Source organism: Carassius gibelio, chromosome B17 (genome assembly GCF_023724105.1).
Source record: "Carassius gibelio isolate Cgi1373 ecotype wild population from Czech Republic chromosome B17, carGib1.2-hapl.c, whole genome shotgun sequence".
NCBI classification, from domain to species: Eukaryota; Metazoa; Chordata; class Actinopteri; order Cypriniformes; family Cyprinidae; genus Carassius; species Carassius gibelio.
The window spans coordinates 15697542-15710324 of NC_068412.1; the positions used below are offsets into that span (position 1 = coordinate 15697542).

Consider the following 12783-nt stretch of genomic DNA (forward strand, 5'->3'; position numbering starts at 1 on the left):
TTACAATAGCTCCATTAATGCATTAATTATAGCATTCACACATAGTGTTCAGACTGGGATCTGTAATATTTTCTTATGTTTTAAAAGAATTATCTTCTGCTCAGCGAAGCTGCATTTATTTGTACAGTAAAAAAATGAATGCCTGATTCAAGAAGGTTGTCTCAAAAAAAAATTTTTATTAACTTATTAATTTTAAATTAAATATTTTTTTTATTGGTATAATGTCTGGATGTTAAAAAATTTCAATGCTAGATATATATTTTTAAAGCAAATTTAATTTATGTAATGGTGGAATAATAATAATAATAATTGGCAAAAATGGGGGAAAAGGTGTGTTCGGTATTTGGCCTTTGGCCCAGAGTTTCATTTTGTTCAGCTTAGGCGAAGAATTTTCATTTCGGTGCATCCCTAGTAAACAAGTATTACAAAAGCAATGGCTCACTTGCCAAAAAATCTTTCAGAAGTCAGATGATTGACAAATGTGTTCATTCAATGTTTATTCAATAACACTTACGTTAAGCTAAGCACTGTGTGTAAACAGCAACGTGGCTAAAACGTCGGCTAAAACTAGAGTTCATGCCTCAGTGAGAAACAGTGTGCAGGGAGGAAGGGCGCAGTCTCTTTCCCTGCCCATGCCTGAACATCTTTGCTAGACTGGAAATCAGGTCAACGATGGACCCGAGAATCTCTGCTTGTGTTTCCATGTGGAGGGTAAAAATAGGCAGTGCAGAGCAGAATTAAAAAAGCAGCCTAACAGTAAACGAAGAGGTGAAATGTGAAATAGTTCTAAAACCAGGTGATTTGCAGGGCTGGGTGATATTGCTTTAAAAGTATAAATGAAGTATTAATTTATAGAATATAAATTAATTTATAGTAGAAATATTTCTCAATCTTTTTCATGTGTTCAAATTCATACATTCGCTATGATTGTTTAATAAAAAAAAAGTGATTTTATCTTCGATCAGAGAAGCCATCATCTTGACCAAACAGCTATAGGCAATTTGATTCACAATGATTAGGCCTAATTCAATTTATCCCAAAAATTAATTTCATAGTCCAAAAATGCTTTTCACTAAATTGAAAAAAATTTAGGGAAAATTATATTTAATCATATTCATTTATATGCACCAATATAACATTATATGGTGACAAACAAGTATTTTAATACTTTAAAAATGAGATGTCAAACAGAGATGTGATCATTTTTGAGAGACGCAAATGAATCAATGAATTCTTTGAGTTCAGAATTGAAATGGGCAGTCTGAACACATTCATAAAAATGATTTCAACATCACTTGTTTGACATTTCCAGAGAGAAGAAAGAATCACAATACCAGTCTTACCGATTTATCTGGGGTGCGTTTCCCAAAAGCCACTATGGTTGTAAGTTCCGACATTACCCATAGAGTTCAATGAAACTAAAGACCATTGTTAGCTAACTGCTTTTGGGAAGCACAACCCTGGATATTACCTTTCCCAATTAACATCCATTAGGTTTCTTTCTTAATGTCCATAAAAAATGCATTCTAATCACTAATTAACTGTAAATAGCCAACACAAATCAAGGCATTTATATTGGGAATACCCAGCCCCTCCTCCAGTCCTAGTGATTCATAGACTAAAAGGTGGAAAAATTCTGCAAGAGGCTTATTAGCCCTCTGTAGCACACTAGACTTCACAACACAGTAGAAGGAAATCAAAACAGTGAATGCTTGAGAGCCATCAGCCAGATCCCTGATGGAATTCCCCATCTCCACCCAATACAAACACGCACAGAAGCTAATGAACTTAAATATAACCATTTGGTTCTCCAGGGGCAGAGTGCTGCAGCTGTGTCCGGTGTGCCGTCTCGGATACTGAGAGAACATTACACCATCACAGAGCATGTGCACGGGCTGCTATATGAGTGCATCCCTCCGGTTCCGCTGAGCTATTTCAGGAGACCTTAGAGATACTTCAAACACACTCCCACTCTCGCACTCACACTCCTCAACAGCAGCCTGGATACTGTCACACATGACGGGGGAGGAAAAAAAAACAGGGTCAAAAATCAATGAGGATTCATTTGCTGACTGACAAGCATTTGAGATGCAAACCAATATACACGTGTGAACATTGATCTGGCTCGGCTGACCACCGACACGGATTAAGGTGTAAAAATGACATAAATACACACTTTCTCTTTAACGCACACTAAATCTTCTGTATTCTGTGCACATGCTCAAATGTAAACACGGGCGTGTTTGTTCACAGGTGAGAAATCGAAAGGGTGGGGTGCTTTTGAGCAGAAAAGACATTTGGCATCCTTTACAGATGACTTTGAGTGCTTAGAACTGGAGAATCTGATGAGTCCTTCTCACAAGTATTTTCTATGATGCAAAACATCACAGAAGGAGCAGGTCTGAGCAGATCCAAGCACAAATCAGCATATCCCAGACGCAGTGCAGTACTTGGGATATCAGTTCTGGCTGTGTGCCTCTTTATTACTTAACGGCTGTGAGTTCTTGTATGCTAAAAGTGGCGTGGGTTTTTTAATAGCCAATGCCTAAAACAAGGGTCACCATTGGCCAATACACACAGCAAACAGAATATTCTAAAAATTGTAGCATGTCAATGCACACCCATTTAAAACTGAACTGAAATCTATTCAGATAAAAAAAAAAAACAAAAAAAAACATATACATTCAAAGACTGTTGACAGAATGATAGCGAATGTTTGTCTGGGTGACAATATGCCAAAAAACTCCAACAAGACATCAACTAGACCTGCAGGAACCTGTATTGCAGACCATCAGACACACTTTTTCTCTTTCCACTTCCAAAAAATTAACTCTTTCTCCCTTAAGCCTTAAGATTATTTTTTTGTATACGTGCAAGCAGTAGACACACACACTCTTAGAATTAGTCCAGTGTATGCGCCATTTTTCTTCAAAATGTCATTGTACTCTTAAACTAAAGTTGTGGTATCTCACAAACCCACTCACACAAGCACTTGTCAATGCAATTTTCTACTTTGAAACATCAGCCTGGGCCAGTGTTGCCACCTTGTGGAACAACCAATTAGTGCTAAACAAATTCAATGCGCATGTGTGCAAGTTTTCAAGGAACAGTTCAGAGTCAGACTACTTGCAGATTTGTTCATGTAAAAAAACACAACCCAAATGTCACCAACAAATTAAATAAATGTCTTGGTTAAATGTATAAAACTAATTCTACAGGCCCTGCTTACATTAAGATGTACTAAAGGGGTCATGTGATGCTTTTTTGAAGATCATTAATTTGTGAATTTGGTGTAACAGAATATGCTGACATTTCTAAAAGCACATTATTTTTCAAATACTGTACATTATTGTAGGTTCTCTATGCCTCTCTCAAATGAGTTTTTTTCTATAAAGTCCCTAATTCCGACAGGCGTAGTCTGCTCTGATTGGCCAACTGACCCAGTGCACTGTGATTGGCCGGACACCGCAAGCACTCGTCGGAAATGTAATGACCCTTTACATAATCGCGAGCTTCATCTTTCAAAATAAATGTAAAGACAGTTAATAGTGTCCTTAGTTTTACCATCAGTTCAAGCATTTAAATTCCTAAATGCATCTACTTTCAGAAGGCCAAATAAAGTGCTTTTGTCAAGATACACACAGCATCTCCTTGACATGGCTGCTTCAACACTAACTGTGGTAAAAGCTTTGTTCGTCTTCGGAACACAATTTAAGATATTTTGGATGAAAACCGGGAGGCTTGGGACTGTACCATACAATGTCAAGTGAAAAAACACTGTCAAAGTCCAGAAAATAATGAAAGACATCATCAGAATAGTCCATCTGTCATTAGTGGTTCAATCAGTATTTTATGAAGCGACGAGAATACTAGGGATGCACAATAAATATTGGCAGATATTTAATGCGCAACTAAAGCCAGTTCTATAATCAGTGGTAAATCTCTACACGTGCGGTAATACTTGTGGAGCAGCATTTACTACACAGAGCTGTTGTTCATTGACAAGCTGCGCAAAACCACCACAATCATATTTTCTGCATGTTTTGCACAGCTTATCTGTGAACAATGGCTCTGTATAGTAAATGCTGCTCCATGTGAAATCACATGTAGAGATTTACCGCCGATTAAAGATCTGGCTTTACCGACAAGATGCGCATAAAATATCATCCAATACTTATTGTGAATCCCTAGAGAGTACTTTTTGTACACCAAGAAAATAAAAATAACTACTTTATTCAACAATTTGCCTCCTCCACATCATCGTACCGCCATTTTGGAGAATATGAGCTGAACGCAGGCAGTTTACATTCAAATCAAAGCATAAATACATTTAAAAAACATATCCATGTTGCGCAGCTGACACAGAAGAGCATACGCTGTATCACTATAAGAACATATTAATTAAAATGTTTATACACAAAGTCAATGGAGTCTAGTTTTGATTTGCATGGATGAAAAAAGTTTATCAAAATACCTTTCTTTGCATTTTACAGGTCTGAAAGCATGACTGATAACAATTTTCATAATCCCTTTAAAACCAGGTGTAAAAATACACCCTTGCTTTGAGTCCTGTGGTACTGTGTGAAGATCAGTCCTCAGGGCAGACTGGGACAGCTGGACTGGTTTAGTGTATGTTTGTTAGTGGGAGGAGCTGCTGTAATCCTTGTGTGTTCACACTTTAACACCTCTTCCTCAAGCTAGATGTCTGTCAGCAAGCTCTCCCACTCCCTGACATCACCAAACTGAAGAATGACTCAGAAGTGCACCAGATCTAGTCACCCTTCCCCATGAACACCTCATTATATGTCAGAGTTCACAGGGACACCAAGTATTACTTAAAAAGTTTTGTCATTTCTTTCAAGATTATGCATATACTATATCCATTGCCATTATCAAGATCATTTTAATGTCAAGGGCAGTGCTGTGAATACATTTGCTGGATGCCAAAGCTAATCCCCCAGTGACCTTACCGTTTGACATGTAAAGAGTACATCTATGTGGTAAATACACAACAAATTTTACTTCCTTTTGCATTTAAGCAGAAGTGCCAAATCACAGCCTTATTCATGCAGAGAAAGGAGAACAATGATGTCATGAAAAGTTCCAAACTATCCCATAACGTAACAGAATGAAGACCTACTGACAATGCAGTGTCAGAGGCTGTCGGTTCATTTGAGTGAGAAAGAAAGAGAAGATTAAGAGAGGGAACATCAGGACTGAACCGAAATATACAATTTAAACCTCAAACTAGTCATTTAAGCTCTCCATAATCCTTGGGTCTGGTGCTAAGTCTTGTAATTACTCTTATTGGACACAGATAACCATAACATTCATTTTGCTGCATGCTTCCTCCAAGTGGAAAAGCAATTAGTAAACTGGCAAAACCAGAAGCAGGGCCTGGTCATAAAGAAAAGTGGAGAGGGAGGGCAGGAATTACAGCACACCGGCATTCATCGTTGAACGTTGTGCAAACGGTCTCCATACTTTCTCTTGAGTGAGAACTGCCCCTGCCTTCACACTCTCATAAACACCCACCCATCCTGTTTCAGCTGACAAAGTTCACATGTACTCTTGTATAACAAACAATAACAGCTCATCAGAAATCAACCTTTGCCCTTCTAAGGTGAGAGACATGTGAAAAGGCATAGCAGGTCACAAAACACATGAGAGACAGAGAGAGATAAGCGACAATAAAAATGGACAAAGAACAATGCAAGAGTGTCTGCTGGCTTCTTGCAGAAAGCAAATACATCCGGCTCTAGAATGTGGTTCAGATCTGCAGCTGAACATACTCTAGCACAGTGGCTGTCAGCTGGTTTTGCTTCAGGACCCAGATTTGCAAGTGACAACCAAACAGCACGTATAGTTAATGCTTAATGTAGTCAGGAACAGGGTTGTATTTTCCTTGGTGATGGTTTTTGAGGATGAGGACATCTCAAACCTCCTTTAAATGTTGATATCTGATTAATTTGCTTTGATACAAGTGCCAGTAAACTGTAATGGTTTTTAGGTGAGTGAGCTAGTTCACAGTTCATACTAAAACACACACAGACAAGTGTTCTAGAGCCTTACTGGAAATCAGTCAATGCTCTTGAGTCTGGAACAGGTCATGGCAGGTCCTCTCTGTACTCGTCTTCCCTCTCTCTTGCTTTATGGGCCCCACCTGCCTAATGTAATGGAGATTGTATGGGGGGTTGCTGTCTCTCTGTGCTTAGTCTTTCATTTTTCTGTTAGCTCCCCAACCCCCCAACCATCACCACTGCTGCTTACCTTACAAATGAATACTCATGTGTTTATTATTTGTTGTATATTTTAAAGATTTTTCATGAATTAATATTTTAATCAAACAAATAATTTCTGCTCTATTTAACATCCAGTTACATTTTATTATTATTATTTTTTACATTCACTGAAATCTGCCTTTTTTGTGTCATAAAACTGCTTTCCTGCCTATTGGATAGCACTATATAACTATAGTGCAATCCAATAGCATCGGAGAATGGGCTGTAAAGAAGCAACACCATTGGTTGGATCGATCAAATGAACACACCCCATTTGCTGGAGTCATTAGTTGTGCACCAAATTACATACATGTATACTTTCTAGTTAAGTGTGTGAAGTGATCAACATTCCAAATTTGTATTTTTGATTAAACAAGTGCATTGTTGGACACTTTGAAGTGCACTTTTTCTTGTTGGAATTTTAAGTGAGTACACGCTACCTGCACTATTTATACAACTATATTACATATATTATATTATATTTATTTATATTACAATTTAAACACATAAACGTAAATATTATGTCTTGTTCAAATTCCTGAACAAAAAAACTACCACACACACACATATATATATATATATATATATATATATATATATATATATATATATATATATATATATATATATATATATATATATATATATATATATATAATATATATATTATATGGCATCTTAAAGACTAACTATATTTTTATATGTGAAATTCTGGAGGGGATGTCGGATGTTCCTTACCAGGTCAAGAAAATATGATCATGTTACCCCAATTCTACAGTCTCTGCAATGGCTTCCTGTTAAGTTCTGTATCAGTTACAAAATATTATTAGTTACCTATAAGGCCAATAATAGTTTAGTAATAATAGTTCAGTCTGGATCCAGAACACCTGAGAAAAGATGATACCAACCCCTCAGAGGACCTTAGATGATGCCAACCCTGAAACAACATACATAACTACCAGACTTTGCTATAAGTTTGACTGTATCATAATAATTGCTGTTAATATGGTTCGTCGTCTGTTTGATTACATATTTAATTGATTTTCCCGTACATTTTTGGCATATGTACATAAGCTGTCGCCACTGATAAGCTACTACTAAATATTATAGAAACATTCATTTTCTGTAAAGTTGCTTTGCAACGATTTGTATCTTGAAAAGCGCTATACAAATAAAATTTAATTGTAAAAAAAAAAGTAATTGAATTGCATCGCTTGGTGACGTAATGACGTATGCAAATTATTCGAGCCATATACTAACACTGGAACATGAACGGAATATTCTAAAAGCAACTCATGTGAACACCTTAATCGTAATATTGTCTTATTCGGAATAAGGTAAATAATTAGATCCATGTAAACGTAGTCAATGAGATAAAAGAAATTTGCGTGTGAAGGCATGGACATGAACATACACTTATATGCACAGACTGCCAAAACACGAGGAAAGCATCAGTCTTCCTGACCTCTACTCGACATCCCACTGTCCTTAGAGCACGCAAGTCAAAAATAAACACCTGATTTTAAGGCCAAAGCAAAAACTGGACTTTTCATTTCTAAATTTAGCCTAAATATGAGCCATGTAACGTTGGGCGTATGTTTAAATACAAACGTGTTTAATTGTGCCTGTCACTGTGTGTGAACGCACCTCACATCTCTTATTAATAGCGGCTGTCAACATTAACTGCCACGGCTTGAAATACATGTTCTATTCGCGTCCGCGTCCGACAGTAACTTTAGTGCAGGTCGGGACTCATGTCAAAAAGCTAGAGGTTAAGATCCAGAAATCCAAATTTAACAAGGGATATCTGACAGGCGAACATGAGCTTCATTGAGTTTCAACCAAAGCCCTTAACATAGTCCCACACCGGAATGAGTCTTGCTTGCTTATTCGGCAGAAACTTGAGAGAGGAAAAAAACGCTTTCAATGTTAAGCACATAGAAAACTGCAAAACCTTCTGTAAGAATTACTCTATTTAGACGCTGTCTTGTAACCGACCCAAATTCCCACAAAGTCAGCGGTATTGTTCTCAGAGAAAGCGACTTTTCCTGTTTGAAACTCAGAATCTTCTTGGGAACGTCTGGTGTACGTGGCGAGGAATTTAATTCGGTTTGACATTTCATTGCTCACGCGCAACATATAAAGTGCAAATCAAGCTTAAATGCTCTAACTTAAACGTAAACTTTATTTCGCTAAATAGTGCAATGCTGCTGACGTAGAACGCCTCAATTAGAATACAGAGGGAATCTCTGGTAAAGCCCCCCAAAAATCAGAACATACTCGATGATGATTAGTTACCGCTCGGCTACTAAACATCCGCCGTTTGGAAAGGCCCGGATAAGTTTACTCTCGCATCTCTACGACGCTATCATTTCGACATCAGTCACAAAATAGCTCGAGTAAAATCGCCGCAGTCCGGCTTATCGAGCTCCTCCGCTGCAGAGAACAGTAGGGGGAGGAGGGTGGCAAAGTTGCCGCAGTTTGGAGTTGTGTCTAGGGGGCAAGATTCCACCATTCAGCTCCCCTTCCACCAAAGTAGCTTAATAGCCCCGCTTCGATTTTCTCTTACCTTGTGAACAGAAGAACGGTGACCAATTGGAGGTAGCTTTCTGGAAGGGCAAAGAACTCAGTCGCGTTTGACTTTTTGAGGATGACTAGAGCAGCTCTCAGCAGGGTCCTCGCTAGTTCCTTCTCTCACCCCCTCCCTTGCGCCGCAAGATCAAACCATCACATTCCTTCGAGATCCAAACAATGAAAAAGGTGGGTTTTCCTTTGCCAAGAAAGACCCACCCCTAGAACGACTACGCCGCCTGTGACCGCAGAAAGAACGCCCTGTCCGGCTAATACAGTCCCGCCTTCGCCGATGAGAGGGAAAGAGCTGCGGATCAGACCAGCGCTGAGCTCTAGACTTAGAGGAAACTTAGCTTGGGGAATAACGGAAACAGTTCTCAAGTAGAGCTGGACTTTTTTAGCACTCCAATTTATAAGGGTGTTATTTTTTTTAAATGTAAATAAGCACACAACTAAATGTAAAAATTAAACACAAAAATGAAAATGGAAAACAACATGACAACGGCAAGATTTTCTGTAGGATACTGAATAAATATGTGACGTCACTGCACAAGGTGAGCAAATTCCAGTGTCAGGCAGTAAAAACATTTAAGCAATTTCTTGTAGCATACAAATAGTTGATATTAGATTATTTCTCACTAGTAAAATGGAATTATATGTAATAAAATTATAATTATATTAGTATAATTAAATGATTAAAAATCATGTTGTATGTTTAGCCTATTGAGCTTGCAAAAAAAAAAAAAAAGTTACCCAAACTTACCAATGCAGTCGAGGGTTAAATTAAACATATTTCCATCAACATATATAGAATGACATGATATTAGGTGTTTCACTTAAGAACTTTTATAAAAAATCGTGGTCAGAAATAATTCAAGCACTGCTGAAAAGGCAGCAGTCCAATAGAAAGTTGACTTCCTTGGGTTTCCAAAGCAGGATATGAACCAGCATCTGATTGCTGGTTTACAGCCTCAGCCCACAAGCTACCACCAAAATCACAAACACCCTTATATTTTTAGGACCCACACTGTTTTAGGTTGCATTCTTTTTACTCTTCATTAGAGTAATTTCAAAGCAATGCACTGCGGTTTCTCATTAGAAAAACAACTCTCTCGCTCCACTATTTTTGTTTGATGTTGAGATGAAAGAACGCGTGACAGTGTTATTTTCTATGGTGAATTCAGTGCAAAAATGTATATCCACTTCCAAATGCACACAGTCCTGCTTTTGGTCCAAAAAGAATGGAAAACATTTAATTCTGAGAGCAACATTATGTTAGTGTGGTGGCCAAGTTTCATCCTAGTTCTGCAATTTACTATTTAAGCACTCAGTAAACTCAATGAACCAGGCATTCATTTAGTATTATAACAAAATGAAAAGTGTATAAAAAGTAAACGCTGCCCACCATGGTAACGCAAACACCCCTAGATTGTAATCCACAGCTTGACCTAGACTCTAAGATGGGGTTTGCAAGTCCATGTACTGTATATGGACTGATAACTATATAATAAAAATGTTTTGTTTCGTTTAACCTATTGATATAAGAGTGGAGTGACTCCAATCATGTCAAATGTTTATGTATCAAGTTAGTAGACATCAATGAACCAGGCTCACTTCATCACAGTCCAAGCTTCATGTACACTCTGTTCATGGCAGTTAAAATCACTCTTTCTCCAGTGGCAGTGATCCTGAATAAGCACATGGCAGAAATAAAATTCTAAAAACAGCCTAGTGGCCTCAGAGTGGTTGAAGTGTAACCAACCAATAGTTACACCTGCCGTAGTCAAGGATAATCTTCACCATATGACTTTGATTTGCCTGTTTTAGGAGAATTATGCTGTATTTTATTTGTCTCTGTAATTGCCATATAACGACATTTCTTTATCTATATTCATGTTGCATGTATCAAACATTATAGGTTAGCAGGGATGCCATATAAGATACAACAATACTCAGTGATGACTACTAGAGAAATCTTTGGACAAAGTTTGAAATATATTACTAGGAAAATCACTCTTTAAAGTCAAAAACAGAACAATCAGTAGTCAATTCTGCACCACTGTCAGTCACGGAAGGCCTGCGGATGGCAAAAGCTGATTCAAATCATCAGTTCTCTTTCTGCTGAATCTATCTTCTGCTTTTGACACTGTCAATCATCAGATCCTCCTGTCTGCCCTCTCATCACTGGGCACAACACGGGGATTCCACTTGTGGTTTGAATCCTATTTCACTGGGAGGTCTTTCAAGGTGGCCTGGGGAGGGGAAGTATCCAAAGCACATCAACTGGTCACTGGGGTTCCTCAGGGATCAGTTCTTGGACCCCTCGTCTTCTCCATATACACTACATCACTGGGTCCCATCATACAGGCACATGCCTTCTTCTCCCATTGCTATGCTGATGACACACAGCTCTGTCTTTCATTTCAACTAGATGATCCAACAGTAGTTGCATGGATCTCAGTTTGCCTGGCAGACATCTTTGCATGAATGAAAGAATATCACCTACAGCTCAACCTGGCAAAGACTGAGCTTCTTGTCTTCCCTGCCTCTCCAACTCTACAGCATGATTTCAACATCCAGTTCTTCTACAATTACCCCATCAACTTCAGTCAGAAATCTTGGTGTAACCTTTGATGATCAGCTGACCTTCAAAGACTACATTGCAAAGACGCTGAATCTTGCAGGTTTGCATTGCACTACATCAGAAAGATCAGGCCCTTTCTAACGGAACATGCTGCACAACTTCTTGTCCAGGCCCTTTTCATTTCTAGGCTGTACTACTCTAATGCTCTGGCTGGACTTCCATCAACTACTATCAAACCTCTACAAATGATTCAGAATGCAATGGCATGAGCCTAAAAGAGCCCATGTTACACCTCTCTTCATCTCCTTGTACTGGGTTCCAGTTGCGGCTCGCATCAAGTTCAAGACATTGATGCCTGCATATAAGAACAGCCAAAGCCTCTGGACCCACCTACTTCCACTCACTATTACAAATCTACATCTCCTCTAGAAGTCTGAGATCCGCTAATGAGCGACGCCTCATGGTACTATCACAGAGAGGATCAAAATCACTTTCCAGAACATTCTCGCACCATTTCTGGCTGGTGGAATGATATTCCCACCCCAATCCGGAATGCGGAATCCCTGACAACTTTCAAGCGAAAGCTGAAAGCTCATCTCTTTTGAAGCTACTTGACTTCTTCATAAAAAAAAAAAAAAAAAAAAAAAAAAAATTGTAAGTCACTTTGGATAAAAGTGTCTGCAAAATTATTAAATGTAAATGTATATATGAAGATAATATTACAAAGTATTTTTTTTACTTTTGTTAATCTGCACATCTGAACACCTGTAAAGAATTTGAATGTCAGGGGATAAAGCACTAGTGGCTTTCAGATCTCTCACTCCTACACAAGCTGTCATCATTTAAATCAAAACAAAGTCCTTCACTCTTTAATTATTTTTGTATAAGGCCACTGCATGTCACAGCAAGAAAAGCTGTAGGTGGGGAGAACATCACAAGCTCACACTTTGTAAAAATATGCTCTTGCATAACATATTAGACAGTTTGTCATATAACCACTCCAGCTATTTAGGTTATTGCCTTACACAGAAGAATATACACTGTTAATATGTTTAATGTGTTACCCCTTATGAAACAAAAATATATTGCAGTATATTGGAAAATATCATGTAATATATTAGGCATATATTCTTATATATATTATTTTTTTCCAATATATTGCAATATATTGAAAGCTGCAATCATTTGTATATTTTGCAATATATTATATAATATATGTATCATGAATATATTATTAAATGTATTCAAATATATAAAATATTAGAAAATAAAAAGGGAAAATAATATATTACAATATATGACAATATATTTTAAGAAATATATTGGTAAATGTATTTTCCTTTCGTA

The 12783-nt window shown here is 37.7% G+C and overlaps 1 protein-coding gene across 2 annotated transcripts in view; it reads right to left on the reverse strand.

Annotated features, from left to right (window-relative positions):
• luzp1 (leucine zipper protein 1) overlaps positions 1-9203 on the reverse strand; it is a 50892-nt gene extending 41689 nt beyond the window's left edge. The window contains exon 1 of one of the 2 annotated variants that reach the window (XR_008157759.1): positions 8851-9186. The gene's annotated coding sequence lies outside the window, so the exon portion shown is untranslated. Of the gene's footprint in view, positions 1-8850 lie in introns of both variants that reach the window. The other variant, XM_052580537.1, reaches the window with a different exon arrangement.
• Between the last annotated feature and the right edge of the window lie 3580 nt (positions 9204-12783).